At 37.0% G+C, this 22,872-nt stretch overlaps 1 protein-coding gene across 2 annotated transcripts in view; it reads right to left on the bottom strand.

Moving 5' to 3' along the window:
* SMYD3 (SET and MYND domain containing 3) overlaps positions 1-22,872 on the bottom strand; it is a 713,667-nt gene that overhangs the window by 566,692 nt on the left and 124,103 nt on the right. Inside the window, exon 2 of one of the 2 annotated variants that reach the window (XM_060305607.1) lies at positions 19,365-19,454. The exons of the other annotated variant lie outside the window; for it this stretch is intronic. The gene's annotated coding sequence lies outside the window, so the exon portion shown is untranslated. The remainder of the gene's footprint in view (positions 1-19,364; positions 19,455-22,872) is intronic. 2 annotated transcript variants of the gene reach the window in all.

The following is a 22,872-nucleotide window of genomic DNA, read 5'->3' as shown; positions in this document are numbered from 1 at the left end:
TAATTCGTTTACCTCAAAATAACTCCATTAGGAAGGTACTAGCTTTACCACCACTTCAGAGAAGGGTCAACAACAAAAAACTCAATTAAAATAAATGGACATTTCTCCAAAGAAGATATACAAATAGCCAAAAAGCATGTGAAGAGATGCTGAACATCATTAATCATCAGGGAGACAAATATTAATCAAAACCACAATGCTATACTGCTTCAAACACCAGGATGGATATAATAAAAAAGCAGACAATAACCAAGTGTTGTTGACCAGAGGGCAGACAGCAGAAGCAAGAAGAACTACAATCCTGCAGCCTGTGGAACGAAAACCACATTCACAGAAAGACAAACAAAATGAAAAGGCAGGGGACTATGTACCAGATGAAGGAACAAGATAAAACACCAGAAAAATAACTAAACGAAGTGGAGATAGGTGACCTTCCAGAAAAAGAATTCAGAATAATGACAGTGAAGATGATCCAGGACCTTGGAAAAAGAATGAAGGCAAAGATCGAGAAGATGCAAGAAATGTTTAACAAAGACCTAGAAGAATTAAAGAACAAACACTTAGAAGAATTAAAGAACAAACAAACAGAGATGAACAATACAATAACTGAAATGAAAAACACACTAGAAGGAATCAGTAGCAGATAACTGAGGCAGAAGAATGGATAAGTGACCTGGAAGACAGAATGGTGGAATTTACAGCCACAGAACAGATTGAGAAAATAAAATGAAAAGAAGAGAAGACAGCCTAAGAGACCTCTGGGACAACATTAAACGCACCAACAATCACATTATAGAGGTCCCAGAAAGAGAAGAGAGAGAGAAAGGACACAAGAAAATATATAAAGAGATTATGGTCGAAAACTTCCCTAACACGGAAAAAGAAATAGCCACCCAAGTCAGAAAGTGCAGAGAGTCCCAGGTAGGATAAACCCAAGGAGAAACATGCCAAGACACATAGTAATCAAGTTGACAAAAATTAAAGACAAAGAAATAACGTGTATGTGGAACAGACGTGCATGTATGTGGAACCTAGAAAAATGGTACAGATGAACCAGTGTGCAGGACAGAAGTTGACACACAGATGTAGACAACAAACGTATGGACACCAAGGGGGGAAAACTGTGGTGGGGTGGGGATGGTGGTGTGCTGAATTGGGCGATTGGGATTGACATGTATACACTGATGTGTATAAAACTGATGAGTAATAAGAAACTTCAGTATAAACAAACAAACAAAAAAACAACTAACACTAAACTTTCTTTGGGTTATTTGTATGGAAATATGTTAAAATAAATGTTTCAGACATTACATGAAATTTCTAAAAATCTTATATGTTCTGGTATAATGTTATGTCATAATTCTAGTTATTACTTTAAAATGTATCTCTCAGAAATCACTAACTTTCCTTGTCAATTGCATTATTATGAACTTTCATCAAATCTTTAACCGTGGTCATTTTTAAGTCTTTTGTCATTTACCAACAGTTCTGGGTGTACTCTGACACTTTTGCAAAAATGTTCCTATAAAAGGGCTTCATCTTCAAGGAATTCATGGAAAACACTCTGACAAGTACAGGTTTCTGGTAACTGACTATACTGCTGAACTGAATGAATAAGCATTTTCAGAACTCTAATGGAAAACTCATGAATTCATAAAAGTGCTAACAAAAGATCAAGATGAAAAAAAATTAATTACATGGGACTGAGTGAACTGATGAGGATGATTATAATTTTTGTGACATTCTGTTTCAATAATAAAAAAAAAAATCCAACGAGGACTCAGAGGAAAAAAATATACAAATCAATTTACACTGCAAAGTAAAGGAGCTGTTACAGTGGAGGATTACTGGACTGAATGTCAATATTATGACATAGTATGAGTGTGTTTCATGTTTGGTAATTGCAATCATTGTTGCTTTTGTTGTGGTCATCCATTTACAAAGCTTGGTGTCAGTGTATTTCTCTCTTGTAAAAATAAAATACAGTGTGTGTGTGTGAAAAAAAAAGACAAACAAAAATTATTAAAAGCAACAAAGGAAAAATGACAAATAACATACAAGGGAATTCCCATAAGGTTAACAGCTGATTTCTCAGCAGAAACTCTACAAGCCAGAAGGGAGTGGCACGATATATTTAAAGTGATGAAAGGTAAAAACCTACAATCAAGATTAATCTACCGGGCAAGGATCTCATTCAGATTTGACATAAAAATCAAAAGGTAAGAGAATTCAGCACCACCAAACCAGCTCTACAACGAATGCTAAAGGAATTTCTCTAAGTGGGAAACAAAAGAGAAGAAAAGGACCTACAAACACATACCCAAAAAAATTAAGAAAATGGTAACAGGAACATACATGTCGATAACTACCTTAAATGTGAATGCATGAAATACTCCAATCAAAAGACACAGACTTGCTGAACGAATAAAAAACAAGATCCATATATATGCTGTCTACAAGAGACCCACTTCAGACCTAGGGACACATACAGACTGAAAGTGAGGGGATGGAAAAAGATATTCCAGGCAAATGGAAATCAAAACAAAGCTGGAGTAGCAATACTCATATCAGATAAAATAGACTTTAAAATAAAGAATGTTACAAGAGACAAGGAAGGACATTACATAACAATCAGGGGATCAATCCAAGAAGAAGATATAAAAATTATAAATATATATGCACCCAACATAGGAGCACCTCAATACATAAGGCAAATGCTAAGAGCTATAAAAGGGGAAATCGACAGTAACACAATAATAGTGGGGGACTTTAACATCTCACTTTCACCAATGGACAGATCATCCAAACAGAAAATTAATAAGGAAACACAAGCTTTAAATGACACAATAGACCAGAAAGATTTAATTGATATTTATAGGACATTCCATCCTAAACAAGCAGCTAACACTTTCTTCTCAAGTGGACACAGAACATTCTCCAGGACAGATCACACCTTGGGTCAAAAATCAAGCCTCAGTAAATTTAAGAAAACTGAAATCATATCAAGTATCTTTTCTGGCCACAACACTATGAGATTAGAAATGAATTACAGGGGAAAAAATATAAAAAACACAAACACATGGAGGCTAAACAATACATTACTAAATAAACAAGAGATGACTGAAGAAATCAAAACAGAAATCAAAAAATACCTAGAGACAAACAACAATGAAAACATGACGATCCAAAACCTATGGGATGCAGCAAAAGCAGTTCTAGGAGGGAAGTCTATAGCACTATGATCCTAACTCAAGAAACAAGAAAAATCTCAAATAAACAATCTAACCTTACACCTAAAGGAACTAGAGAAAGAAGAACAAACAAAACCTAAAGTTACCAGAAGGAAAGAAATCATAAAGATCAGAGCAGAAATAAATGAAATAGAAACAAAGAAAACAAGAGCAAGGATCAATGAAACTAAAAGCTGGTTCTTTGTGAAGATAAACAAAAATTGATAAACCATTAGCCAGAGTCATCAAGAAGAGGGAGAGGACTCAAATCAATAAAATTAGAAACGAAAAAGGAGAAGTTACAACAGACACTGCAGAAATACAAAGCAACTCTATGCCAATAAAATGGATAACCTAGAAGAAATGGACAAATTCTTAGAGAGGTATAACCTTCCAAGACTGAACCAGGAGGAAATAGAAAATATGAACAGACCAATCACAGGTAAAGAAATTGAAACTGTGATTAAAAATCTTCCAAAAAACAAAAGTCCAGGACCAGATGGCTTCACAGGTGAATTCTATCAAACATTTAGAGAAAAGCTATCATTCATCCTTCTCAAACTCTTCCAAAATATGCAGAGGAAGGAATATTCCTAAACTCATTCAAAGTGGCCACCATCACCCTGATACCAAACCAGACAAAGATACTACAAAAAAAGAAAATTACAGACCAATATCACTGATGAATATAGATGCAAAAATCCTCAACATAATACTAGCAAACAGAATCCAACAACACATTAAAAGGATCATACACCATGTTCAAGAGGGATTTATCCCCGGGATGCAAGGATTCTTCAATATACGCAAATCAATCAATGGGATACACCACACTAACAAACTGAAGAATAAAAACCATATGATCATCTCAATAGATGCAGAAAAAGCTTTTGACAAAATTCAACATCCATTTATGATAAAAACTCTCCAGAAATTGGGCAGAGAGGGAATCTACCTCAACATAATAAAGGCCATATATGACAAACCCACAGCCAACAGCATTCTCAATGGTGAAAAACTGAAAGCATTTCCTCTACGATCAGGAACAAGATAAGGATGTCCACACGCACCACTATTATTCAACATAGTTTTGGAAGTCTTAGCCAAAGCAATCAGAGAAGAAAAAGAAATAAAAAGATACAAATTGGAAAAGAAGTAAAACTGTCACTGTTTGCAGATGACATGATACTATACATAGAGAATCCTAAAGATGCCACCAGAAAACAACTAAAGCTAATCAATGAATTTGGTAAAGTTGCAGGATACAAAATTAATGCACAGAAATCTCTTGCATTCCTATACACTAAAAACAAAAGATCAGAAAGAGCAATTAAGGAAGCAATCCCATTCACCATTGCAACAAAAAGAATAAAATACCTAGGAATAAACCTACCTAAGGAGGTAAAAGACCTGTACTCAGAAAACTATAAGACACTCATGAAAGAAATTAAAGATGATACAAACAGATGGAGCGATATACCATGTTCTTTGATTGGAAGAATCAATGTTGTTCAAATGACTACAGTACCGAAAGCAATCTGCAGATTCAATGCAATTCCTACCAAATTACCAATGGCATTTTTTTTTACAGAACTAGAAGAAAAATCTTAAAATTTGTATGGAGACACAAAAGACCCCAGATAGCCAAAGCAATCTTGAGGGAAAAAAACGGAACTGCAGGAATCAGACTCCCTGACTTCAGACTACACCACAAAGCTACAGTAATCAAGACAATATGGTACTGGCACAGAAAAATATAGATCAATGGAACAGGATAGAAAGCCCAGAGATAAACCCATGCACCTATGGTCAACTAATCTATGACAAAGGAGGCAAGGATATACAATGGAGAAAAAGACAGTCTCTTCAATAAGTGGTGCTGGGAAAACTGGACAGCTACATGTAAAAGAACAAAATTAGAACACTCCCTAACACCATACACAAAAATAAACTCCAAATGGATTAGAGACCTAAATGTAAGACCGGACACTATAAAACTCTTAGAGGAAAACATAGGAAGAACACTTTTTGACATAAATCACAGTACAATCTTTTTTGACCCACCTCCTAGAGTAATGGAAATAAAAACAAAAATAAACAAATGGCAAATGGGACGTATTGAAACTTAAAAGCTTTTGCACAGCAAGGAAACTATAAACAAGACAAAAAGACAACCCTCAGAATGGGAGAAAATATTTGCAAATGAATCAATGGATGAAGGATTAAGCTCCAAAATATATAAACAGCTCATGCAGCTCAATATTAAAAAAACAAACAACCCAATTAAAAAGTGGGCAGAAGGGCTTCCCTGGTGGCACAGTGGTTGAGAGTCCACCTGTCGATGCAGGGGACACGGGTTTGTGCCCCGGTCCGGGAGGATCCCACATGCCGTGGAGCGGCTGGGCCCGAGAGCCATGGCCACTGGGCCTGCGCGTCTGGAGCCTGTACTCTGCAATGGGAGAGCCCACAACAGTGAGAGGCCCATGTACCGCAAAAAAAAAAAAAAAAAAACTGGGCAGAAGACCTAAATAGATATTTCTCCAAAGAAGAAATACAGATGGCCAAGATGCACATGAAAAGCTGCTCAACATTACTAATTATTAGAGAAATGCAAATCAAAACTAAAATGAGGTATCACCTCACACCGGTTAGAATGGGCATCATCAGAAAATCTACAAACAACAAATGCTGATGAGGATGTGGAGAAAAGGGAACCCTCTTGCATGTTGGTGGGAATGTAAACTGATACAGCCACTATGGAGAGTAGTATGGAGGTTCCTTAAAAAACTAAAAATAGAATTACCATATGACCCAGCAATCCCACTACTGGGCATATACTCAGAGAAAACCATAATTCAAAAAGACACACGCACGTCAATGTTCATTGCAGCACTATTTACAATAGCCAGGATATGGAAGCAACCTAAATGCCCACAGACAGACGAATGGATAAAGAAGATGTGGTACATATATACAATGGAATATTACTCAGCCATAAAAAGGAACAACATTGGGTCATTTGTAGAGACATGGATGGACCTACTGACTGTCATGCAGAGTGAAGTAAGTCAGAAAGAGAAAAACAAGTATTATATATTAATGCATATATGTGGAATCTAGAAAAATGGTACAGATGAACCGTTTTGCAAGGCAGAAATAGAGACACAGATGTAGAGAAGAAACGTACGGACACCAAGGGGGGAAAACCCCAGGGGGGTGGTGGTGGTGGTGTGATGAATTGGGAGATTGGGATTGACATGTATACACTAATAGGTATAAAATATAACTAATAAAAATCTGCTGTATTTTAAAAAAAAAAGTGTTGTCAAGGATGAGGAAAAATTAGAACTGTCACACATTAAAGGTGGGAATGTAAAATGGTGCATCGCTTTGGAAACAACTTGGCAGTTCCTCAAAATATTAAACATAGAATTACCATATGATACACCAGAATATGGAGCGACAGCTAATGGTTAAAGATTTTCTTACAGGGGTAACAAAACTGTTCTAAAACTGGTGATGGTTGCACAACTCTGAGAATATATTGAAAAAGACTGAACTGTACAATTTAAATGGGCAAATTGTATAGCATGTGAATTGCATATTTTAAAAGCACTAACTTAAAAAAAATTAACTCACCCATTATTATATAGTTATTAACTGGCAGAGCCAGAATTTGAACCCAGGCAGTCTGATTCTGTGCTCTGGATACCTGCATACTTCACAAAGTTCAAAACAGAAGCATTATACTTAGCTCATCTTCAAAAAAGGACTGCATCTAAATATCTAAGCCAAAGCAATAAATTTTAATATAAGCATTTTTCTATTAATGTAATATTTTTTAAAAAAGCTAAGTGGCATAAGAACAAAATTTATGATATAAAAAAATCTAAAGGAAAATTATTTCTAACTCCTTTCTGTACTTCGGTGACATCCTATGGTAAAAAATGAAAGCTAGCTTTAGCTGTTGAAAGAAGATGATTTTTCCATATGGATTCTGTTTTTCTTAGTTTTAGTTATACTTATTTCATATAAACAGAAAACAAGGAAAATCTAAACAGTTATATTATTCCTCCCTAGTGTCATATCCTCAAAATGTTATCCTGTGTTCTTCATGGAGGGGGTTAGACTAGTAGGCAAATGGTATTTGTATTTTGATTGCTCTTTTTAGCATTTACCTAAAATATTAGACAAACTAACTCATATAACACAAGTGTGTAAGTGATGAAACCAATGATCTCTAACACATCTGGAAACTGAGGAAGTACTCATTTCCTTGAAGAATGGAATCCAAACGGCTAGTACTAACCAATACACACTGTGAGATTCCTCCCGTGCACCTCCTCTCCATAATGAAAGGAAATTTAAACCCACTGTACACAAACCTGACTACACAGACAAGACCTGATGTCAGAACACCACAGAGAGGGCCTTGCAGTGTGAACATACAGCACCAGAATAACTGCTATTCGGCAGATGCAAAGCCTCAATCATTGCTACCAACCTTTAGAATCCTGCTTTGAACTTCACTGCATCACAGTCTTTTGATGTAGAGATTAGAATATCTCCAAACAAGAAACCACCAGTATCAAGTACTCAAGCTTAAATCCTATTGCTGTAAAGAGACTGAACAATAAACAGCAGTAATCAACTCATTAATTTAGCTATTCTTTATCATGTAAGAGTGACAATTTGGCCACCTGTTGGATAGAACCACCTGGGAAAACAGCCTTAACGTGAAGAAAAGGGTTCAAACTCCCTCCATTTTAAAACAAAACAGAAGATTGAATTTCTACCATTATCCCCAAGCAAACAATCTATAACCAAGTAACATGGATTTTAAAATATAAATGTTTGAGATGAAACCAACTAAATATATTACCATACAAATCCACACATATATGCAAGTACATGCATAGAAATAAGTCATTTTTCTCCATCCCTGAAATGTTCAACATTGGCCAGATAAGCAACGTCAACACCAACATCACTCATACATTCCTACGGGGAAAGATTTTTTCTATTTCCTTTCAGCCGGAGACAAATTTACTCTTTTCAGAGTCATCTGATTGCCCTGAGGGTTTCTCTACAAGTAGACAGAGCCAAAGCACTGGCTGTCAGTGTGCCTTTGACAAGTTCCCCCATTTTCACAAATGGACCACGTGCATCACCCCTTCAATGGGGACCACCGCCGTGAGGCAGGCAAGGGGGCCGCAATCACTGGCTCTGTGTTCTGCCCCCGCCTGAAAAGTATGAGCAAGGACATCACATGCCCAGAGCCTGCAGATGTCAAGACACCTACGTCAAGTACATGAGAGGGTAGAGGAGCTTTTAAACCTGATTTTAAAAGTACAAAGTAAGCAAAATGTATGAGGTAGTCTATCACCGCGGTCCCCAACCTTTTTGGCACTAGGGACCGGTTTCGTGGAAGACAATTTTTCCACTGGCAGGAGGGGGCGGGGGGGATGGTGCAGGCGGTAATGTGAGCGATGGGGAGCGGCAGGTGAAGCTTTGCTCGCTCGCCCAGCACTCACTTCCTGCTGTGGGGGCCAGTTCCTAACAGGCCGCGGACCAGTACCGGTCCATGGCCCGGGGATCTAACAGGAAAAAGGAAGATGTCTGGTGCAACTAAGAGCTTGGTGAAGGGTCTGTGTGGCAGTGAGGGTTACTGTATCTCACCATGGAGGGAGCCTTAGGAACACACCCCAACATACCGGGGAGCCTTAGGAAAATATCATTCACTTTAAGATTGAGATAAAAGTAGGAGTTGCTTTTAATGCATCTATTTCATAGAGACATACTGTCTTCTGCAAATCAGGCGTTACAGGGAACTTTGTATCTGTATCTCAATGATACAGCATGTCTCCATTTTTCTCAATCCTATACTCTTTAGAAATTTTAGTTTTACCTTCTCAGCTAGTTAATTATTTATTATTCAAAAGTGATGGTTCGCACAGGCTCACTTACTCATTACACCTCGAACTATAAAGCCCTCTGAGCTTCTGCTCCTCTTTATCACCCTATATGGATCATCAGGAAGCTTCTGAATTAGAATTGGATTAATGTCATCATCATATATGAATATTTTGTGCATATTGGACTAATTCAGGACAGCTTTCATAAAACTAAAGAATAAACTATTATGCAATCTCAGTTTATTTTGATATTTGTAAGATAACCAAAGCTTTCATATAGTCAGCAAGTATAAAAACTGTACTTAGCCAAGTGAATAGATAGATAGTAATAATATTTCTTTGCAAAGTGTGGCTTAAGACAAAGTAAAAAGTGTGTCACTGTGACATCAATTTTCCAGAGATTGCTAGGAATCCTTAGAATTCGTGCTCTCTTGGGAAAACTGTTCAATTTCTTATCTGCCTGTTGGACCATGAATTTTTAGGACATAGTCCAATCATATACTAGCTCTGTCATCTTCCTGACTACGTGAGATGGTTGATTCCTTTGCTGTCTGTGCTAGAAAACTGTCTCAGAAGATAGGAGCTATTCTAGCACAAGCCCTAAATCCCTCACTTATCCATTATCAAAAATAATAAATGTTTATTATTGCCAGGCCCCTAAGAAGCTCATGATCTAGTACGGAAAAATATATATAAACAACTGTTAAAGGTATGATAAAAGTTATAACAGCGGTATGTACAAGGTGCAGTGGCGATGAACTCTGCTTAAGAAAAGCTTTACAGGGCCTCCCTGGTGGCACAGTGGTTAAGAATCCACCTGCCAATGCAGGGGACATAGGTTCGAGCCCTGGTCCAGGAAGATCCCACATGCCGTGGAGCAACTAAGCCCGTGCTCCAGAACTACTGAGCCTGCACTCTAGAGCCTACGAGCCACAACTACTCAGCCCACGTGCCACAACTACTGAAGCCCACGTGCCTAGAGCGCATGCTCTGCAACAAGAGAAGCCACCGCAATGAGAAGCCTGCACACCGCAACAAAGAGTAGCCCCCACTCACCACAACTAGAGAAAGCCCGCGTGCAGCAACGAAGACCCAACACAACCAAAAATAAATAAAAATTTAAAAAAATAAATTTATTGAAAAAAGAAAAGAAAACTTTATAAATCAAATACTTGACATGGTTCCTAAAGGATCGGTAAGGTTCTCCAGCAGGCTGACAAGAAAAAGGAGGATATTCCAGGCATCAGGAAAAGCATGTGCAAAAGTACAGTGGCATGAAAGAGCACAGTCCATTCACAGAAACATAACTAGCCTAGAATGACTGCCGCACAGAGCATAAACAGGGGGACACTGGGGGCTGAGGTTAATTAGATAAGCAGAAGCCAAAAGGAGCAGGAGAACAGAAAACAAAAACTGAGAATGAGATACGCACAAGGGAGGAAAAAAAACAGGTGAGATCACTCTCAGAAGCCAAGGAAATGGAGAATTCAGTCTGGACACAGCTGTATAAAATAGATGGAATCAAACTAGATCTAATACCCAGCCCTCTTGCTACTATTCCTAAAAGACTGATTCACACATGGTCAACTGCCTAGCATACCCAGTCATACCATAAAGGAGTAATCTTGAGAGGGCTGTAGATTTTCTCTTGTGATTTCAATTATACACATACACATATTTAAATAAACTACCATTGAAAATGGTACTGGGAAAGAGAAGAAAAGATGAGAAAGACAGATACCTACCCCTAAGATCTTATATCCTACCAGGCTATAAAGTCATTTATGCATTTATAGCAATATGTCATCCTGTAAACTTTATTATAGAGACTAGATATGAGACATTCCATGTCCATAAATAAGATGTATTAACATCAACTTTAAAATTATTTGTGTTTATGGATTAAAGACCTCAATGTAAGGCCGGATACTATAAAACTCATAGAAAAAACATAGGCAGAACACTCTCTAACATAAATCACAGCAAGATCTTTTTCGATCCACCTCCTAGAGTAATGAAAATAAAAACAAAAATAAACAAATGGGACCTAATTAAACTTAAAAGCTTTTGCACAGCAAAGAAAACCATAAACAAAACGAAATGACAACCCTCAGAACAGGAGAAAATATTTGCAAACGAAGCAACCGATAAGGGATTTATCTCTAAAATATACAAACAGCACATGCAGCTCAATATCAAAAAAACTAACAACCCAATTAAGAAACGGGCAGAAGATCTAACTAGATATTTCTCCAAAGAAGACATACAGATGGCTAAAAAGCACATGAAAAGATGCTCAACATCACTAATTATTAGAGAAATGCAAATCAAAACTACAATGAGGTATCTCCTCACACCAGTCAGAATGGCCGTCATCAAAAAATCTACAAACAATAAAATGCTGGAGAGGGTGTGGAGAAAAGGGAACCTTCATACACTGTTGGTTGGAATGTAAACTGGTAGAGCCAGTATGGAGAACAGTATGGAGGTTCCTTAAAAAACTAAAAATAGAGCCACCACATCATCCAGCAATCCCACTCCTGGGCATATATATCTGGAGGAAATCATAATTCAAAAAGATACATGCACCCCACTGTTCACTGCAGCACTATTTGCAATAGCCAGGACATGGAAGCAGCCTAAATGTCCATCAACAGAGAAACAGATAAAGAAGACGTGGTACATATATACAACGGAATATTACTCAGCCATAAAGAAGGACAAAATAATGCCATTTGCAGTAACAGGGATAGACCTAGAGATTGTCATACTGAGTGAAGTAAGTCAGACAGAGAAAGACAAAAATCATATGATATTGTTTATATGTGGAATCTCAAAAAGGGCTACAAATGAACTTATATACAAAAACAAAATAAAGTTACAGATGTAGAAAATAAACTTATGTTTACCAGAGGGTAAGGGGGAGAGGGATAAATTGGAAGATTGGGGTTGACACATCCACACTACTATATATCTATATAAAATATAGATATTTTATATCTATATAAAATATAGATAACTGTTATCTATTTAGATAACTTATCTATTTTATATAGATATACATATTTATCTATATAAAATAGATAACTAATAAGGACTTACTGTATAGCACAGGGAACTCTACTCAATGCTCTGTAAAGGCCTATATGGGAAAATCTAAAAAAGAGTAGATATATGTATATGTATAACATTCACTTTGCTGTACACCTGAAACTATCACAACATTGTAAATCAACTATACCCCAATAAAATTTTTTAAAAAAAGAAAAAAATTATTTGTGTTTAGAAACATAAAATTCAAGGATAGAAATGAAAGATTCTGATCTACAAATCAGTACATTTTAATTATTAATTTATATAATGCTCTCATGGCATCCAAGTATTAAAAACTCTGACATTAATAAGCCATTCAACAAAACTAATATAGTATTGTAAGTCAACTATACATCAATGAAAAATAATTTTAAAAAGCCATTCAACAAGATCACTGAAATTACAGTCATATTTTTAAGGGACAATTTTCATCTTTGCCTTTTATCCCCTTAGATTGCTTTTTTAAAAGAAATAAAAGGCAAAGAAACTCCTCTAAGATCAAAAGCTATATATTGGGCTTCCCTGGTGGCGCAGTGGTTGAGAGTCCGCCTGCTAATGCAGGGGACACGGGTTCGTGCCCCGGTCTGGGAAGATCCCACATGCCACGGAGCGACTGGGCCCGTGAGCCATGGCTGCTGAGCCTGCGCGTCCGGAGCCTGTGCTCCACAACGGGAGAGGCCACAATAGTGAGAGGCCCGTGTACCACAAAAAAAAAAAAGCTATATATTTAAGGTACATAATCCTAAAAAAAAAATGTTCAATTGCTAAGTGACTAATTTTAACATATGTCATCAGTTTAAGAAGTCACTCATTCATTTATTCATCTAACAATTATTTATTAAGCCAGATACTATTTAGGCAGTGAGGAATAAGCACAGAACAAAGCAGAAACAGTACCTGCCTTCACAAAGCTTCATCTTAAGCTGGAAAATAATTTAACAAGGAACTAAAACACAGTATGTTAAGTGCTTTTTATAAATAAGCTTTGCAGCTACACTAGCAATGACTTGCACTTCAACTTTTCATTTCAAATCCATTTCCTAAAAGTCCTTGAGGTATTTAGGTAACTTTAAGAAACAATAACATGGTTGACATTAGTCATTAATGGTGCTATTTTATGACTTCTAATATTGATATAGTATAGATTCCTAGCCACTTCCAAATTCTTGCCCCTTTCAAGCTACTGCAGTTGAGATGGAAAACTTAAGACTTTTTTTTTTTAAAACAAAGCAAAACAAACGATACTAGCCATGTAATAAAAGACCTAATACACTAACTTTATTCATTTAGTTATCCTGGGCAGGAAAAAAAAAAAAAAAAAGGACTACGAATTACATGGCATCTGTGCATGTATTCTTTGGAAAGTACTGAAAAATAAAACCATTCACATGGAAAGAAATGACTATTCCCATCATTGCCCTTTTTCAGAAACACTTGAAATTCATAAATTTCACAAAATCTGAAATTTATAAATAAAAAAAAAATGGAAATAGTGAATATGATACTATCTTTTTAAAAAGTGTTTGGGACAGCTGAATATCATAGTATCTTAAGACTTATACTTTCTTAGATTAATTCAATGATCACTTTAAAAGCTAAAAAAAACATTTCTAGGTAACCAAGAAGAGCCATTAAAATGGAAAACACTGATAATATCAAAATCTAAAAATAAGGTATGTAATAACCATATAAAGTTTTAAAACATCCCAGTAATACTATTTTTAAAGCCCAGAAACATATTATATTATTATTATTATTATAATGCATTCTAGCCTAGGATAAAATAACCTCTCTAAGCAGTATATACTACCTTCACCCACCCTTTCTTTTTCCGACAGAATGGCAAAAACAAAATTCCAATATTTTTATTGTAATCATAGGAACATTAATTCAATATATATGGAGTTAACACATCAAAATACAGATGTTTATTCATCCTATTGTGTAAATTTAAGATTACATTTGCTGATTACCTATTTTCCAAATTTATGAAATACCATAATGAAATGTGAAGCAAAACTGTTCAAAACCACTTAAACTTGAGTCCTGATGTGCTAAAATGATTAACAACACCATCTTAAAGATGATCCCACATCTGAGCACGTGATACCTCTGTGATTTCAGGGCACAAATCCCTCTATCCATCAAACTAAATGGAAGGTTGGAAAGGTTAATAGAGACAGAGTATCTGTAATAGACTTCCACATTTCATTCTCTACTCAATATACTCCAACGATCATTGAGCTATTTGTAATGTTCTTATGAATCAAGGCTCCCTTCACATTCTAGATAGAGACTAGAAGCCGCGGTGTGAAGTGATAAAGCTCACCTTTGCAAATCCTCATCAAGCTGTTCTGATGATTAAATCTATGTGAGGCTTCATAAACAATTGAAGCACAGGCACAACTTTAATTAAAAACTCAAATGGCACTGCTAAACACCTAAATAAAACATGAACAAGAACAGTCACCTGCAAAGAGCAATGCCAATTTCCAGCCTCTGTTTACCAAAAGAGATTTTTCTCTATTCACACAGTCACCCAGGCTGTGTGATCCCTGGGCTAGCAGTAGCAGTCAATAATTTAAAATTATGGAAATAAATTTTGAATGCATACTTACATTTTATTATGAATTGCACAGTAGCCGTAGAAAATTGTTACAGACAGAAAAAAAATGAAGTTCTCTCATTTGCTAAGCTGACACCCAATTCTATCCTATTTTTTCATAAAGATTCACCATTGAAAAAAACACCCCAAATCTTCACATGGCAGACTGCTGATAAATCAAGGTCAATTTACTCTACTTGTGGCTGATTAAGGGTAATCCTGGGACTACACGACTTTTTTTTTACTTCATCCCTGACAGAAGGACAATTTCTAGAAGAGTGAGACTACAGAGCTGGCTGGATGAGTCACAGTCCAAGCCAGAAGGTTGTAGGGTCAGAAAGATTTGTGCTGGAGAGCCATACACATGGCCTGGAACATAAAGTTGCTTTTGTTTTCCTTTATTTGCCTACCTTGAATTCAAATTTCCCTGGTGCTATGCTGACTTTGTTGGTTTAAGTGACAGAGCCAAACTGTAACCTCTTTCCATTTATACTTTGTCTCCCCTCAGGGTCATATAATCCTGACGGTTCTAGCCAGCTCCACGTATAGAGAACATAAAGGATTTGGGTCAGAGACACCAAGGTTGAACATTTAGCTCCATCTCTTACTAGCTGTGTGATCTTGGAGAAGTTAGTTTTCCTGTGTGAGTCCATTTCTTCAGTTATTAAATGAAGATAATAAAATTTCTCACATGACTGTTATGAGAAAAAATAAGATGACATATGTGACAGTGCCAGGTACCCAGAAAATAATATATGTTAGTTCCCATCTCTTCTCCCTATTTTAAATATAGCCTATATTCCAGGTCCCTCCTTCCTACTGCTCTCTCCTTCTGAGAGGTGGATAATCTATGCCCTATCCTTGCTACCTTCAAACAATAACGCAACAGAAAGTGTAATCAACCGAAAGAACGTTTAACTAGGAAACAACCCATAAGCCCACTGACAGGAGAATGAATAAAGTGTGATATATTCCATACAGTGGACTATCATATAGCAGTGAAAATGAATGAACTATAGCTACGTGCAATAACAGATGAATCTTGAAAATGTAGAGTACCAAAAAAATCCCATAAGACTACATTCAGCAATGATACCACTTTATACAGCTCAAGAAATAAGAATATCTATGTTTAAGCATACCTACATTTGTGATAAAACTAAACATAGAAAAACATCTCAGATACCCTGATTCAAAGTCAACGTTTTCACAGAAATGTATTCATGTTTGAATACACACTTAAATTGGAATGTATACTGCACTATTCATGGACGCACAAAACACAAACAACCTACTTCTGTTCTAATATTGTTGATTGTTTTTAAATAAAGCCAGCAACTTACGCTACCTTTCATTTACCTACCTTGAATTCACATCACGATGATGGCTCTAAATGGAAATTTTCTGATTTTTGTTATAAAAGCTTTCCACATACTGTGGCAACCACAGCTGTTGATGTCAGCAGCATCATGGCAACTGTGAAGGGTCAGCAATTTAGTTCTTTCGTATCGAGGTCTCGGCTGTAGATCCCATCTGTGCTGACTTCAGGCTGAAGGGAATAAATTTCCTCCAGCCTGAAAACTGAAACATATGCTGCAATAATTAAAGGTTTCTGGAGCCAGTTCAGCAGTGCTAGGGATGCTGAAGCCGATGACCTGTGAGCACACCAGAGGACTTTACACGGGGCACCCACCTGCTAAACAAAGGACACCTCTGAAGGCATGGCACTAAGGCCTCCGTATCCAAAAAGGCAGAAAGAAGTCAGTCCCACTCCCTATTTTCTATACCTTATAGCAGACTCGCTCCTACTGAAACACAGGGTGGTGGTTTTGCAAGTCCAGCATTTTCTCTTTGCGTCCCCTTTACTTACCTAGACCTGCACTAATACTAGCCACATGCGGCTATTTATATTTAGACTAATTAAAATTCAATAAAATTTTAAAATTCCTCAGTCACACTAGCCACATTTCAAGTGCTCAAGAGCAACATATGACTACTGGCTGGTTACCATACTGAACATTACAGAAAGTACTTGTGGACAGCCCTGATCTAGACCCTAATGCATGTTTAAAACAAACCAAACCTCCACCAGACTGCTGAACATAAAAATCCTAGAATCAACCAGAAAATGTCAAGGATTAGTGACTCCGCACAATTATCTGAGATTGTTCACAGGCTTGGACACTTGAGACTTCTCTTGGGTGCTGTCTGTAATTTGCCCATTTCATTGTTTAGTGTTGCCCAGTGATTCAAAGAACGGACCCTGGAGTTGGATGATTGAGTCTGACTCTAAACTGTGACTCTCAGAGTTAATTACTCAACCTGTCTCATTTTTTAAAATGCTGGCATTTTAAAATGAAGATAACAACAGTAACAACTTCATAGGTTTGTTTAAAAACTAAATGATACAATACTTATAAACCTATTAGTACCACGCCTGGTACACGTTAAGAGCTCTATAATTGTTAGCTATTAACCATTATTATCACGCCGAAAGGGAGGAAAAGGAAAGAATATGATGAATTTTATCCATTAAAATCTATTTAGAACTCTGGTAAACGTTCTCTATGAGAGAAAATCAAAAATACATGATCTTTGTAATTTTCTGCACTGTATATTTACAATTTAATGATTTCCTTTCTCACCTCTTAAAGCCTGTTCACTATTCTCACAAGTCTCTTTCACACACTGTGTGCATAGTGCTACGTGTCAAGAACTACTCAAAGCACATATATGTAGCCGCTCACAACAGTCCCACAAGGTAAGTAACTCAATGGACCTATCCCTTTTCAGATGAGAAAACAGAGACGCTGAGAGGTTAAGTAGCTCATGTAAGATCCCACAGCTAGTAAGTGGCAGTGACTGGATTGGAATGGAGGCAATCTGGATCCAGAGTTCCTGCTCACAGCCATTATGCAATATTGTCTCTATATGCTGAAAGCTCCCTTCCCAAACAAACAAAGCATTTCCAAACTAGTTGTTAGGTAATATCATCAGAAACAGACACCTTATGTAATGGGTTCGGCAATGAGAGGCAAGGGGAGAATCTCCTGAGATTTGGATGGGACCAGAGCAGTAATCACTGTCCCTTGGCAAATGTGGATGGAATCAACCTCTTCTCAGAAGGGTTGGCACTGATCCCTGGGAGGTGTGGTAGAAAGCTGTGAGGGTCGTTTGGTTTTCACTATGACTGGGGGGCACCATAGGCATTCACTCTGCAGAAGACAAGTGTGCTTACATCCTGCAATATATGTCACAATCCCACACAGCTTTCAAATGTCCAACTAGCACATTTCGGTCTAGAACCAAATTCCTTTTTACCTATGGGCAGAAGCAATGCTTGTATTGTTTTAGTATACTTAACATGCAGAATTTTCCAGGATTGCTATTACTAGGTACACTGAAGAAAATTAGTTCTTTTTTGTCCAAAACTTTACCAAGAGGTGTTCATCATTTCAGATGATAATGTCATGCTACCTGAATCACCAACTCAGTACATTTCTATCACTCTCAATTAGAGCTGCACATTTACCGTAATTCTTCCATGAATTCTATTAGTACCTAAACGTTCATATATGGTAACATACACTATTTTATGATAACTTTCCATTTATTTCTCCTTTATATTATCATTAGGGCATCATGCTGGCATTTTGAAATTATGTGCAGAAGTAGCTATATTAGCTAAGATTTTTTTTCCTTCAGGATAGTAAGTGTGTGTATGTGTGTGTTTCAAAATACATGTTTATAAAAAGGGGACATTGTTCTGTGAAACAAGCTGGTGGTATACAGAATGAAGTCATGTGATACCCACCTTGCTGTTTCCTATCAATATTTTACTATCCTCAGAGCTCCGTAACCACAACACCAGCTTTCTGGCTGCCCAGGATAAACAAAGGAAAAACTAAAACTTGTAAATTCTCCACAGAGTCCTGGCGCCTCCCTATGCTAGTCCCTACCCTGAAGCAAGTCTGAGGAATAGAAACTACTATCCCTCCTCTTTCTTGTATCACTGCCCGCCTGGCTGAGTCAACTTGGTTTGGATTTACCATTCTCAGCACAACCCCAAGAAGCTACATAAAGGCCCATGATGATCTCAGGTTGATCACCATCAGATCATCGCAAACTCTCAGCATCTTTGGCCACCCAGTGAATAAGAATGACTTTCACAATCCCTTGGGTAGTTCCTACAGCACTCTCCCAGCTTGAATATAGTTTACTAATGTTGCTGATATTTCCATCTCCAAAGACAGAGCACTGGGCTCCGATTTCATTTCCCTGACCTACCAGGCATCTCTCTAGTTTCTTACCTCACAGCTTCTAATGAAAACAAAACAACTGCATTGCCTATTCTTTTATTTTCTACTTATTCTTTAGATATAAAACCTTAAAGCTCTCTAATACTTGATCTCTTCTCAATGCCTTCTACTTGTTTCCTATAATTCAGCCAAAAAATAGGGCAGGCATTAAAAAAAGATCCCAATAAAACTAAATAAAACATATTGAATGACAACTACTTACCATGTATTATAAAAGAAAACTTGCTGGGTTTTTTGGAAAAGGGGTGGAGAGTTAAAAGGTTTTCTGAATTTGCAGCATTCCTAAAGCGAACTAGAAAGAAAGGAAGAAGAGAATGACATAGTGTGCAGTTTTACAGTTTTGCTATGTACCAGACCTTCCCAATTATTTGATAAGGAAGGTTACCCAAAATTTTTAGGCTGAAGAAATCAATACAGAGAGGTTAAACAGTTTGCTCAAGGTCAGGGTCGTGTATAAAAACACCTCCACCCCGACCCCCATCTCAGTGCTACGATTATAAACCCTGTTTGTCTAATTCCATTATACCTTGCTGCCTCTTCACAATAATTATTAAACTAGTGCTAACAACATACCAGGAACTGTGCTATATTTTTTATTTAATCTTTATAATAATCCTAAGAGAGAGGTACCAAATTTAGCCCCATTTTGCAAATGAGAAAACTGAGGCTAGAGAAAATAAGTTACATTGCCCAAAATCACATAGTAAATAGTGCAGCTTATATTCAAACCCAGGCAGTCAGACTCCAGAACCCATGCCCTTAATCATTAGACTATACTCGCTGCCAAGACTAGGCAAAAACAGTAAAGAGCTAATTTTCACCAGTAAAGATTACTAATGGAATTACAACAATTTGATTCCCAACAGGATGGTTTATTTAACAGGAGCTACATTCATGAGGATGGATTAGCAAATCAAAATTGGATTTTTTAAAGTGCACAAATGATGAAAACTCTTAAAAATCGTAACTGTTAACCTTAACGATGAAATATCCTCTTTTGATGTGCTAATGTAAATACTGAACATGAAGTGATTAAAGAATAATTCCCTATAATTGCCGTTTATGGGTGGAAAGGGAGTGGTTGATGTTTAATGGTGCAGCACAGAAATGTCTCCCTATATCTACCCCATTGGAAATCCAGTTTTCTCCTTGGACTCCAGGCCCCTCCTATCCCTTGAGCAGTCAGAAAGAAGTGGCTACAAAAAGCAAAACAGAATAGGCAGTCTCTTGAGAGAGAACACAAGGGCTAAGGTATCACACACTGTTATTTATAAGTAACACCAACAGTGAGAAATGTGAAGGATATACTAATATATTAGAGGAAAGCAAAAGATTCTAAATAAATCATTTTAGTGGCATTTAAAGATTGTTCTTAGAAAATATGTAAGGAAAAACTAAAAACATTATCTAATAAATTAACAAAGCCCTGAAGCAAGTATCAGATATCCCAACGAGAACCATTCTCTTCTTCATACAGGTTAAGGTTCAGCACAAGTTTTCAAGAACTGAGATTTAAAATGTGTTGTATCATGTAAATAGTTCTCACTGTCATCATTCTGAAGGTTTTTATGTATATATTTTATCTGCATAATATACATGTAGACAGGATACATACATATATTTTTTTCACATATATTCATACATATATGTTCACAGATATATACATATATGTAAATGGAAATATATGTCTGAATCAGGTAAGCCTAAATATTGGACTCAGATTTCTGAATCTACATTGGGCAAATCGTGGTGAGCAGCACAGCATTTGTAACAAAATGCTGTCTTAATTTACGGCTTACTACTTAGGTTTAGGTATATTTCATATTACTCTAATGAGGATAATATCCAAAAGAGGATAATAAAACTAATAAACCCTTGGAACTTTAAACACAGATATAGTCTCAGTAATTTTTAGCCAAAAACTCCCATGCTAATTTGCAATCTTTTCTTCTCTAAACTCAGATAGGATTTATTGCCTCTAGGCTTAGGATTCCACAGCTGGGAGAAGTGAGACCTGTCTTATAAAAATAGGGATATTTCAGAACCCGGAGAAAGAAAATGGGAAATTCATCAAATTCCCACCAAATATGGCTGGCTGTCTTCCCAATTAACCATTTTTGCTCTTCTCCATGACTGCTTCTCCTCCCTAAACTATGCTAAAATTTTAGTGGGCACTACCTTCCTGTTAATATTTGCATTTTAATACTCTTTCTGAAGACTTATTATCTTGAAAGCTTTCTGTTGGTGGGAATTTGATATATCAGAGCAAACCAATGCATCAGATATCTGGGGGCAGCTGAATCTTTTAGCTCCTTGGGAAATCATGCCAAGTATGTGAGTATCTTCTCTGCCCATTCATAAGACCAGGTCTGGACAGGATCACAGATTCTTGGAAATAAAACTATAGTTCTGGACTTCCCTGGTGGCGCAGTGGTTAAGAATCTGCCTGCCAATGCAGCGGACACGGTTTGAAGCCCTGGTCCAGGAAGATCCCACGTGCCGCAGAGCAACTAAGCCCATGTGCCACAACTACTGAGCTGCAAGCCACAACTACTGAGCCCACGTGCCACAACTACAGAAGCCCGTGCACCTAGAGCCTGTGCTGCACAACAAGGGAAGCCACCGCAATGAGAAGCCCGCGCACCATAACAAAGAATAGCCCCCGCTCGCTGCAACTAGAGAAAGCCAGCACACAGCAAAGAAGACCAGCGCAGCCAAAAATAATTAATTTTTAAAAAAATTATAATAATAATTTTTTAAAAACTATAGTTCTTCATGCATCCTTTCCAACCTGTTAAAGTGAATTATTTATGAATGAACCTTAGATGATGGTGATTCCAAATTGACTATAGTCTGAATTATCACTGACTGCAGTGCACTGTAGGAAGTAGGTGCTCCATACATGTTTACTGCATGGCTATGAGGTCACTGTGCCTCTACTGGTTCTCTTTACTTCTAGCCCCGAACTGTAGGAGCAGTCTCATGCATTCTAGAATCCACTTATGTTTGTTGTACTCTCTGAGAAACTTCTTCAACTTTATCTTCTAACCTTTTTATTTAGCTGCTCATATTAGTTTCTTATTGCTCTTAAAACAAATACCATAACTGTATTCACTTACAGCACTGTATATTTATTATTTTACAGTTTGGAAGGTCAGAAGTAGCTCTCGTTGAGGTAAAATCAGTTGTCACTAGGCAGCGTTCATTCTGGAAGCACTACAGGAGATCTACTTCCTTGCCCTTTTAAGCTTTTTTGGCTTGTAGCCCCTTCTTCAATCTTCAAAGGTAACAGTGTAGTATCTTCAAATCTCTGACCTTGATCTTCTGCCTCCCTATTCTATCCTTAAAGCACTCTTGTCATAAAACTGGGCACACCAGGATGACCGAGGAATAATCTCCTTATTTTAAGGTCAGATGATTAGCAATCTTAATTCCCTCCACATTCTTCATTACCTTTTGCCACGTAAGGTAACATATTCATAGGTTCCAGAATTAGGACACAGACGTCTTTAGGAGGCTATTATTTGGCCCACTACAGTTCATTTCTGCACTTGTGATTTAATTTCCAGGAATATTTGTTTTCTGAGTTTTTTTAAAAACAGGGTTATGGTAAATTTTCCCTAAGGTTAACACAACAGGTTTTTGTTGCTTCATTTTGTTTTCTTCCTCTTGCATTGTTTCTTTTCCAGTAGGCTCCTTTTTTTTTTAAG

This window comes from Globicephala melas, chromosome 1 (assembly GCF_963455315.2).
Source record: "Globicephala melas chromosome 1, mGloMel1.2, whole genome shotgun sequence".
In the NCBI taxonomy this organism is placed as follows: Eukaryota; Metazoa; Chordata; class Mammalia; order Artiodactyla; family Delphinidae; genus Globicephala; species Globicephala melas.
This window is presented reverse-complemented; position numbering and strand designations above follow the sequence as displayed.